The sequence below is a fragment of the Nematostella vectensis genome, chromosome 5, assembly GCF_932526225.1.
Source record: "Nematostella vectensis chromosome 5, jaNemVect1.1, whole genome shotgun sequence".
NCBI lineage: Eukaryota > Metazoa > Cnidaria > Anthozoa > Actiniaria > Edwardsiidae > Nematostella > Nematostella vectensis.
Genome location: NC_064038.1, coordinates 3,982,269 through 3,994,273, shown reverse-complemented (window position 1 = coordinate 3,994,273; position 12,005 = coordinate 3,982,269). Strand labels below are relative to the sequence as shown.

Here is a 12,005-nt window from a genome sequence, read left to right as displayed (position 1 = left end):
GAAGCTACCAGAATTCCCCCTATGTACGCAGCACGCAGTTATCTATTATATTCTTAGGATTTTTTTGTTAACGGTTTTCTACTGTATGTTTGGGCATTTCATATTTACTCTGCATACCTATATTTAGCTACCCTACTACCGTAGGCATCTCTTCGTCCTTCTCCATCCCTCTTCCATATCGACAGGTCTAAAACGTCGACAGTCCGCATTGCACTCCCCTTAGCTCTACAAGTTACGTTTCACACAACAGATCACCATTTAGAAAATAGAGCGGAAACTGTGAGAAAAAGTGGTTCTAGGGTGGTGTGGGGCCATGCTGTCTATGCAAATTACATTCCAAGGATGTCATTTGACCAGATGTCCCGATCCTCGACGGAAAGCTAAAATTGACGTTAACGGATTGCTTTAAAAATCGATTCGGGGATAGTTCCATCCCTCTCCCATCTTGTACCGGTGTCAGTGTTAACGTAGTGGTTAAAATCCGGCTGAAAATCGCACTGGGGTAGTAAGAATTAAGTTGTCAGCCTTGTATAGAGTATCGACTCAAAACCCGAGACAAACATATCGCTCTAAACTCGTAAAATTGAGCTTTTTGGGAAGAAAAAAACACCATAGTCGGATACATTTTCATCCCAACTAAGTTTATTTCGTGTATTTCAGCATGAATATATAATTCATAGATGTTTATTTGCGTGAATTCGTATGTCCTTAGAAATCCTTCCCTGACGCGGGTGGGAAGCCTGTGGTTTTACCGAGCGTTTAACAAAAGCTCGAGAAACTCCATGTTTATCGATAAATCAATACAGAATGGAATTTGTTTCAGCACTTTCGCGTTCCAAGCATTATTGCAGACTCTTGGACTTACCATCCGGATTTTACGAACTAGGTGAAAGCAAACATCTAGCCGGCACTCATTGTGGGCTATTCGGAAATGTTTTATTTTCGAATATTGGGAATCCTGTGCGAGTGCGAAGGCCGAGGTGCGCTGGGCCGAGGGTGCAAAGAAATGAGAGCCGGCAACAAAACGAAAATGAAACATTTCCGAATAACCCACTATAATATCCGACCCATACCCTTCGGGCTAAGAGGCAAGGTAAACCAGAAACTTGAGGAGCTCAAGAACCTTGATATCATTGAGGAAGTGGCAGGGCCTACACCTTGGGTTAGCCAAGTTGTTATAGTACCCAAACCATCAAGGGAAATAAGACTATGTGTTGACATGAGAATGGCTAACGAGGCTGTGTTACGGGAACGGCACCCGATACCCAGTGTGGATGAGATTCTGTACAACTTGAATGGGAGTACAACATTCAGCAAACTATACCTCAAATGGGGATTCCATCAGATTAAGTTGAACGAACAGTCTAGGGTTATTACCACATTTGCGACACACGAAGGTCTCTTCAGGTACAAGCAGCTCATGTTTGGCATTTCGTCTGCACCAGATTTATACCAACACATTGTGCAGCAAGTATTGTCAAGCTGCGAAGCAGCCTATAATATTCATGACGACATAATCGTACATGGTCGCACTGTGAAGGAACATGATGCAAGGCTACGGAAGACTCTTGATCTGCTAAAGAACAAGGGTTTGACTCTGAATAAGGAGAAGTGTGTTTTCAGGATGTCAGAGCTGACATTTATGGGCTATCTCTTGTCTAGCAAGGGGATCGGTCCCACAGAATCCAGGGTGGAAGCAGTATTGAGTGCTAAAGAACTGCAGACGGCAGGAGAGGTACGGAGTTTCCTAGGGCTAGTCAACTTCAGTGCACGCTTTATACCAGATTTAGCTACAACAGCAGAGCCACTGCGGAGGCTGACTAGGAAAGGGGTCAAGAGAAACAGAAAGCATTTGACACTCTGAAGAGAGATCTAGGCAAAGCAAACACTCTTGCTTACTTTGACAAGAATGTCTACGAGGCTAGTAACAGATGCAAGCCCTGTAGGCTTGGGGGCGATCCTCACACAAGTGCAGAATGGGTGTGAGCGAGTAATAGCTTATGCAAGTCGCAGTCTCACTGATGTTGAGAAACGTTACTCCCAGACCGAAAAGGAAGCTTTAGGTTTAGTCTGGGGATGTGAAAGATTCCACATGTATTTTTATGGGGTGGAATTTGCGCTGCTAACAGATCACAAGCCACTGGAAGTAATCTACTCTACAAAGTCCAGGACTTCTGCACGCATAGAACGCTGGGTGTTGAGATTACAACCCTACAATTTCACAGTCAAACATATACCCGGAAAGGAGAACATTGCAGACTCACTTTCGAGGCTTACGGGAGCCAAAAGAGTGTGCATCAACACTGACGCGGAGGAGTACATCCGTCATGTTGCGGTAATGGCAGCACCTGTAGCTATACCGATAGAGGAGATTGAGAGGGAATCTGCGTTCGACCCTGAGATTAAACAACTTCGGGACTGCATCCTAACAGAGAATTGGGATGGTGCTCCAACTCAATACAAGGCTGTGAGACTGGAACTTTCTACCCTAGCTAAGCTAATACCTACCAAACTACGGAAACGAGTTCTCGAGTTGGGTCATGAGGGACACCAAGGGGTAGTCAAAACAAAGCAAAGACTAAGGACTAAAATAACGTAGCACATCTGCGCGTAGTGATGTTGTCTTAGCATTTCACAACGAAATTTGTTTTTTGTTCAGATTAGAATGGAAATAAATGGTGATCCTAGCATGACATCCCTACCCCTATAACTAAGCGAAATATACTGGTTCCGCCGGTTCCGGCGGTTCCGCTTTTTAGTAATGCCGAATAGGCTAGCAGTGAGATGTTAGGGGAGAACTGTGTGTTTGACCTTCGGAGAAAGGTGATAATTACATGTTGATAACTTCTTGTGATAACATATTGTTCTATCTTGTGGAGTGTAGGTGATACGAATAAAATATGAAGGCGTGCAGATACGGTATAAAAGAAAGAAATGGATGGCAAATAGGAAATAGATAGTGGTTATATAAGTATAGGACAGTTGGCTCCTTGGGTACGGGGTGTTATATTGTGTCGTGTAAAGAGAGATTGTGTAACGATGCGCGCTCTAAGATAGTGGCTGATAAGCGATGAGTTTATGCGATGGCCTATATTGAGCGAAAATAATACGCGGAGGCACAGGCAGCAGAAACGGCAGGAATACGAAGAATCGAGAGAAGTGAATGGCGTGTACCTGGCGGGCTGATAAAAGGAGATACACAAACACAGAAATAAAAAAATAATGTGAGAAATTTCATAAGAGCTCTTAGGAATAAATGTGCCACCACACTAATTCTAGCCACGATTTATCGTCAGGGAGCAAGATCGATGGCTAGTCAGACGCGGTTAGGGAGGTGAAAACTGATGGGTGCCGAGGGTAGGAGACACGAGGACTAGGGCGGAATAGGAAAAGGCTAAAGGGGAAACAGGAGATATTACCGCGTCTGAGGTGTATTTCAAACTGTTGTGATCGATCAAAAAAGCTTGCTCCTATACACCAACGTGTGGTTGCACATGTTATGTGTTTGTGTGTGAGGCTTACCTTACGTCGGATTTTCGCTTTACTAAGGTCCGCATTAACACGTAAATCCATTAAACTTTATCTTTAAATGTCTGGAAAGGCCTTTAAATATAACCGTTCTGAGACTATCCAGGACATGTTATTCCATTAAACGTTGCGTATAAGTATAGAAATGTCCATTAAACTTTATATTTAAGTCTAGAAATGTTCTTGAACCTTTATGACCGGATTTTGCATACATTTACATATTGCGGACCCGTATTGCAATAGTTTTATATTAACCATTTAAAAAATAAGCACATATACCAATATACAATAAATACACACTTTATTTAACTTTAAATGTACAATCAAATTCAATGAGCTATCTCTATCGATGGGATATCCTATAATCCAATTATTTAGATCAATGAAACTCTAAGAATAAGAAAAGACAAGCCCGCTTAGAAAAATGTGTTTGATGGAAATGCTTTTTTTCAAGAGGGATGCCTGCTTGTCTTACAGTAAACATTAGCACATACAAAACATTCCCAAATAACCTTTTAGCAATTACAAAAAATGTGTTTGATGGAAATGCTTTTTTTCAAGAGGGATGCCTGCTTGTCCTACAGTAACCATTAGCACATACAAAACATTCCCAAATAACCTTTTAGCAATTACAAAAAAAGGTAGTAAATCATATGGCAAACTACTGTATCTTCTTCTTTGCTCCTTGACCAGCCCGTAGCATCCAGTGCATCATATTACTACTGTGTCTGTAAAAAGTAAATAAAATAACTTGTTTTAATAATAATTCGTACAGTTCACTAAAATCAAATATTTTTCCTGACAAATTTCAGTGGTAATGTATTTTTGTGCATTTGCAACAAACAATGCCTCATTTCTCAGTTGCAGGCTTTTGTGCTTATAATAAAAAATAAAACATTATGTAGGCAGCTTTGAAAATTAAACCACTTACCGTTACCTAGGATTTCTTATGTTTATATTCTAGTCATTCTTTAAAAAGCCCAATCAGAGTTTACGAATAACTGGGGAAGAATGGGTTTATGACCTCGAGATAAAAAGCCATTGGGAAGTAAAAATTTCCACACAAAACACTGCTGTATTTTTTGCGCAATTTGGGGTACGAAAACTCGCTTCAAAATGCTATATTTCACAAAAAAAAAAATGACCAAAGCTGGATTTAATCTAAAATGAAGGTATGAATCGAGGCGGTAGGCCTCTTGGTGTTATAGTACTAAAACTGCCTTCATTACAAGCAACGGCAAACGACCGGAATTCCAGCTTATCATGCCAATCACCAATGTTTTATCAATGCTAAATCTTGGGATACACAGTTTCTAACATGGGGTTTCAATAACTTTTAGAGTAGCAGGCTGTGCTTGGGAATTAGGCGGCTGGAGCCAGGCACATACACAGGGGGTTGCCCCTTGGCGAAAAGTGGGTCATTTCTTATTAAGAAATCTTCAAATGCTAAGCTTTCTCCATATGATTCCTATGACTGCGCACCCCGGGGGTAGAAATAAAGGGATTTCTCTTTCATCGCAAACAAAATCAAAATTTTTATTTACCCGTTGTTTTACCGCCATGGCCCTAAAGCTCATCGGGTAATTTCATTTACGACGAATAATAAAAGACCTTATCCTCATTCAGAATTTTCCGTTTACAGGTTTTGCATATTCTTCTGGGAATAGCTGATCTAATTTACCAAAAAGTTTTGTAACATTTTCTTCGAATCCAACTGTGCGATATTTACATTGAAGAAACTCGCCTGCCCAGATGTCTTGAAATTAATCCCACAAACAAGACAAAACTTGTCTTTGCTGCGTTTGTTGTTCAATCTTTTTAGTGACGTTTTAGGTGATTGAAATTGAACAGTTGTTTTCTTTTTTCGAAGAGGAGAACTAATCGGAGTTTGATTCATGATTTCCGACTAAACCCATGCAAAGCATATTAGCATATTGACAGCTTTCGCGCGATGGTGCGGGTTTTGGCACGTCGGTCGCTTATTAACGCTGACGCATGCGCAACAGAAACAGTTTCGACCCATGGCAGAGGTATCTTTTCCTCGCGAACTCCAGCCCAGCGAAATACAGAGAAAAGAGGCCTCTGCTAGCAGGGAAGGTCTTTTATTATTCGTCGCGTGATATTTCTACGGAGGACGCCGTTTCGAATGCGGGCTTATTATCACGCAGCGGATATACGTTTCATGCATGCGCTAGTCATTGTGGGCTCAAATAGTGGCCAGTAATTAATGAACGGAGCATGCGCTCTGGATCTCGTCCACGATCGTGGACGGCGGTTTGATCAAACGAACTTGCGACCCATGGCAGAGGTATCTTTTCCTCGCGAACTCCAGCCCAGCGAAATACAGAGAAAAGAGGCCTCTGCTAGCAGGGAACGACGCAATCGATACGGCATCTGAACAGTCCAAATGATTTCCTTTTCTGGAAACACAAATACGGCGGCCTTAATGGATTATGCCGTCATCATTCAAGCCTCTCGGCTTTTACCGCCGGGGAGATATATTTTTCGCTTTAAAAGCTGTTGGTGAGTATTCATTCGAAGGAAAGTGGAGCTCTGCAGCGCCATGTTTGGCCGATTTCGAACCCATACACGTGTAGAAATTTGCCAAGATCTGTCTACAATAATTTTTCTGGGCTCAGAAAAAAAAAATATTTTGAGAATAAGGAGTTATGTAGCTTTCGAAATCGATATGTCTCTATATGGGACGCGATGCCAGTTGCTGGGACGTTTGGTTCCTTTAAACAATTTCGTGTTCAGCTCTGCACATCACCGATATAAGTATAGGAAACAAGGGCCCTCCCTACACTGTCAAGTGGACTGCTTCGCTTGATAGCTAGCCTAGCCGTATTTATTGATATCATTTTTTTTTGCTTTTTCTGGCTGATTTTAAAACCAGAAACCTTACAGCGCTGCCAAAGTTTATTTTAAAATAGCCAAATTGAGTAAAAATAAAATAAAATTAATATGTGAGGCTGTAGTTTCAGTTGGCTCCTTGACAATAAGGCCATCAAAAATAATAAGCCACTGTACTCTATAAATAAAATTGAAAAGAAACCCCTTCCTGTTTTCTAAATATAATTGTTACAATTTATTTTAGATATTGACCATGGCAAAGAAGATGGAGATAAGTAAATATTAGAATGGACAGACAGATCATTAAATTATCTCCTTTGTATTCCACTCTTAGTTATTAAAAAAACTTATACTATTCTTTTTTTAAAATATTTGTTTTATTTTTTCAAGCTATGTGTTATTGACAATTACATGTTTTGACAGTATGGTTATAAACTGACCCCTCAGTTCTGTAACACTGTCAAGAAAATAGGAGGGACCCCCTTCGTGTTTAGAAAGGACAATAATGCTTGAAAAACGTTGCTTGGTGGACAAATAGTATGAGATTATATGGCTTTCAACGTTTATGGAGATTTGCACCCCAGCCTCTGCTACGGCCCTGCCCCTGGACCCCTTGTTGAAAATAGGTTTTCTAGTAATACCATGTTTTCTAGCGAGGGAAGGTTTTCTACTTCTAGTATGATCCGAGTATAAATGAACATGGATGAAGGTTGGTTAAAAAGTTTCTATGTATTAAATCCCCAGAGCGAACACAGTATTATACTTCTGGGTTTTTTAATTCGCACTAAAACATAATATAAGACGCAGCATATTGTGCATTCAAAGGGTGCAATGGGCTTTTGAAATGAGAAGTGGATCTTAATTATTTACATCATTTTGGTGTATGGCTCTTGATTGTAAAAATTGTAAAATTCTATGATTGGACAAATTGTGTCCACTATTCTCCCATTTACTCTGACTGAAAATGTTCCACCAGAAAGAATTAAAATCATTAGAAATCTGTTGGAGTAAAATTGTTGAGGGGAATGATAAGCTTATGAAAATTATCTGTTTTCTAGACATATTACATTATACATATACTGTAAATAACATTTACAACATAACATGTGTCCACTGTATTTCTTTGGGATTGAACATTTTACCAACATAGGCTTGTGTATTTTGGGGGTTGCAAGTTTCCATTCTTTTTGGGTGTATGACATTTTGAGCTCTGTTGGACCCTTCCGTCATGTTTATAACTGAATACTGCCCCCCTTCCAACCCACCCCTGGGCAATTATCCCTCTAACCTTCAAGTCATATAAATCCTAAGCTCATTCAGCCTTTCGGCTATCAAGTTATAGCCCACTCATGCTCTAGGGACATTGTCAAATATTTAAATTCAAGAGTTATACTCAAGATGGGCTGGTTGGTAAAAGCCATGCAAAAAAAAATATTCAAACTGTGTCTTCTATTTGTTTTATTTCATATTCTGTGTACCACATGCTTTTTGTGTGTAGGAGATGCGATGATTTAAGCTTATACCGCTATTAAGTCATTAAAACAAATATGAAATACTGTATGTGTCAAGTCATTTTTTGCAGTGGCTGATCCAGGTGTGGTTCTGTGGTCCAATGGTCCAATCCTTTTTAAGCACAAATCTATTGTAATAGTTTTCATAGGTTGAACCACCTTTGAAAAATTATAGACCCCCATTAAGCTTTTAACAGCGCCTGCACAAGGCAATTTGAATACTGCTCATCACAAACTCGGACGGGCTATAAGTTATATATATCAAGACTAAACACAACACCCGTAAGGCATGTACTTATTCATGCATTATGAGCTCCGGAGGACGCAACGAAAACCATTTGCAGTACTGAGTAGTCAACTCCAGGGTCAAGAATTCATGCCTGCTTGTCCACCGTTAAGTGTGCCTTCGAATTCCAGTATAATTACGCTTCCAAGCTGTAACTCAATCGTGATGGCCATCATTTCGCCGTCATGTATTGACTATAGCGAACCGGACATTCCCACCGAACATATTGCCATTCGAAATATGAATTTTTACCACATGTTTGCACCCAAAGGCTTTTCTACAATTCCTTTCAAGTTTTGATACGTCTAATCCCATCAAAAAGATACTGATTTATGCTCTCATTCTCGTCTCTTTATGGCCGCCATGTTTTTCACTTAGTTCCAGTGAGTGTTATGACGTCATCTTATAATTTATTTTGTGATTGGTTGTTTCAATGTTTTGATGTCCAATCTCGTTCCCAGAGCCCACTACCTTTATGTCAGCGGCAAGGTACAAGGCAACCCCGTCCCCATGGTCTTCACCGGCACTAGAGTATTTACCGAATTTAATATGGACGACAGATTGCTGAAATAAGGCATGGAATCTGACAAAAAAATGGCTGTTATTGACACTACCATTGCCAAATTTGAGCGTATGAAGACAACTTACATATCTCCCGACTGAATTATTCTCGCAAACTTCCCTGGCAACTACGGGAAACAGCAGCAGTGGGGTCATGAACTCTCTTATCGCAGCGATATGCATTGCATTGGACGCCAAGAAATCAGGCGAAGGCAGATAATAATAAGTTTTTTTCCTTGCAAAGAAAGATGCACACTCTAAGTAAATAAATGGTGGAAAGATATTTTGATGGGTGAAATAATTTAGATTATAACGAATCGTTACGAAAGTATCCTCCACTGGACGCCATGTGTAGAGAGACTTCGCCTATTTGATATGTTCGGGCGGTTTTGAACCGACACTTGCCGATTGTGATTGCCATTTTCCTTCAGCAGACCTATATTGGCCTGAACTACAGAGTCTTTTTGGAACTACAAATGCTACACCTCAAGAAAGAAGGCAAAATATACTAGATAATCCACATGTTGTTGATTGGTTTTTCACAAAGCGATTAGAAAGCTTTCAGGAACATTGGTTGTATAACTGCCTTGGTGCAGAGTGGCACTGGTATAGATATTTCAGGCTAGAGGTAGCATCCATTGTTATGGTGCAGAGTGGCACTGGTATCGATATTTCAGGCTAGAGGTAGCATCCATTGTTATGGTGCAGAGTGGCACTGGGATCGATATTTCAGGCTAGAGGTAGCATCCATTGTTATGGTATAGCTAAAGTAAATGGTGATCCAGATCTTTGTAAGCTAACAGATGTAGCATTAAAGGGATTTCTTGCAGAAAAAAATATTAAAAAACAAAAGATTTTAGTGTTATTCATGATATTAACAATGGCAAACTAGCTTTAAAGATTGTTTGTCAATATATAGACAATTTGGTTTCAATTTACAATCCTTGCCTTCCTAAAACTGGAAATTGCTACAACTACTACAACAGTAAAGGCATCTTTTGGTGTTAATGGTGTGACAGTTCGTTCTTTTGTACCAATCAAATCAGCATCAAGTAAGGAATTATCAGGTCAAGCTCTTGTCTCATTATAGCAAAATTTTGTTGGTTTGGAATTTTTAATAATTTATGAATATTCCATGCTCGGGCAAACATCATTTGGTTTGCTTGATACGCGTTGTAGACAAGCTACTGGGTTTCAAGAAAAACTATTTGGTGGGATTCCTCTCATTCTGTTAGGTGACTCAGCACAGCTTCCAACAGTCGCAGATAAGCCTCTCTATCACTCAAAACCTTCCAATGCAATTGCTGAAGATGGGTTTTACGCATTTCATTTGTTTGATCATGTAGTCATTCTGAGAGTAAACCAGCGAGCAATAGGTGCTGATCCAGATCAGGCTGGCTGCGTCCCTGAAGATTTTCGAACAAGGGACTCTTGAGTCCCATAACTTCCATCAACAACAACAATGGACTCGATTGCTTCAAATAGTTTCCCCAAAACCCAAGGAAAACTCGTGACTCCTCAATCCAACTAGGGTTTTTTTTATTCTCCTTTAACAAAGCAAGAAAATCATCGATTAAACAAGCACGGCTGCGTTGCGGCATAACCTTAGCAGACAGTACCACCCGCAGCGCCATGATGGAGATGCTTTCGCCGAGCGCCCTGGAAAAAATTTTTTTCTGGGGTGGATCCACTCATAAAATCACATACAAAATTAAGAAAATGAAAAATGTAAAGATTAAAAAGTCACTTTTACCAGGTCTTTTCGTGCGATTAAAACTTTCAAAACGCCGAAAAACTGAGCGAAAGTCCTCCAACATGGCGGGAAGCTCTCTTGTCCGTCGAGTTTAATCAACCTCGTCCCCCGGGGGGAGGGGGGGGGGTTCTTCAGGGTAAAATTGATATGGACGCTCGTCGGGAGACTCGAAAAATACCTGCACACCAAAAATTGCTGCCATAAAAAATACGGACTTTAAAAGCACACTAGCATACACACATTGGCACCAGTCGGGCCAAGACGGGACGCTAGCACAGTCTATTACCCGTGCAGTTCGGCAACCATGGACAGCTGTTTCGTCCTTATTAGGACTCGTCAGCATGGCATAGCCGGTTTGCCTCAGTTAAACTTCATCGGCAAAAAACTGCAGGGCGACTTCGACTCGTACGAAGTGTTTTAACACATTGACCCCTCAACCGGCCTGTACCGGCTTTGAAAAGTACCCACAACCCAAAAAATTCATAAATTCAAAATAAACACAACAAGATGAAGATACTCAGGCATCAGTCTAAGGGATAAATGGCCTTGCAGATATGCATCCAACCAAGGTGTTGGCATCTACGCTTAAGCCAAATAATAGCACAGGTTCTTTGACAAATCTAAAACCGAACAAGGAGAGAAAAGCAGAATCACCCCTCTCAATAAAACGCTCAAAATACCACACAAGGGAGAGAGATCAGCAAACACAGCTCAAGACACAAATAGATACCTTTATTCTGATCCTCCATGTACATTTCCTTGGCCTCAAAACACAATGTCCATTCCTTGAAGGATTGTACAACCACGAAAATATCTTTACGTATTGCAAAGCATTCTGGGAGATCCAGGGGAAAATTCAGAAAAGTCAGATGTTTTTTTATAAGTCTTTTCACCCCGAAGCCAAACGAATCAATTCCAGGTCCTACAGACCCAGAATGGCAGTGTAAACAATTTTGGAACAATTTGGTTTCAGAAAAGACAGCATTTAGGAGAGCTGTGGTGATTCATTAGAAAATTATTTTCTCATCCAGGCAAAGCCAAACAAGAAAAAATCATCACGAATCCACCTTTGCTTGCAAATATCCATAAGCAAAGCACTCAATTATGCCCCAAAAGACTTCATGATGTCCTGAGACACTCTCCTAATATGCTCATAGCTGTATTTTTGATGAAAAATACAAGCAACCATCAACTTGTGCTGACGAGGGATTAAAAGTGGGGACCGCAAAGCACTGTTGGAAAGCTTGGATACCGCTGACTAGATGCAGCTGTTTGACTTTGACGGGCTGTATAAAACTCAGAATAGGGGGGAGGTATCTGTTTTCAGTCTGTTTTTTGTAAATTCAGCTCCAAAAAAGCCAGGAGTCAATGGGTTAAACCACAGCTTAGACCCATGTGGGATCTAGAGCTGCGACCGGGCTAGCGTGATGCCAATTGTGCGGATCACGCATGCGACCTTTGCTAGTCTAAAACTCCGTCGGATAGCCAAACTATCCTTGCGAGTATGTATACA

At 40.6% G+C, this 12,005-nt stretch overlaps 1 long non-coding RNA gene across 1 annotated transcript; it reads left to right on the top strand.

Annotated features, from left to right (window-relative positions):
• The first annotated feature begins 5,781 nt into the window (after positions 1 to 5,781).
• LOC116601487 lies at positions 5,782 to 6,750 on the top strand. Its single transcript, XR_004290045.2, has 2 exons — positions 5,782 to 6,051; positions 6,626 to 6,750. It is a non-coding gene; the product is annotated as an uncharacterized LOC116601487 (long non-coding RNA).
• The last annotated feature ends 5,255 nt before the right edge of the window (positions 6,751 to 12,005 follow it).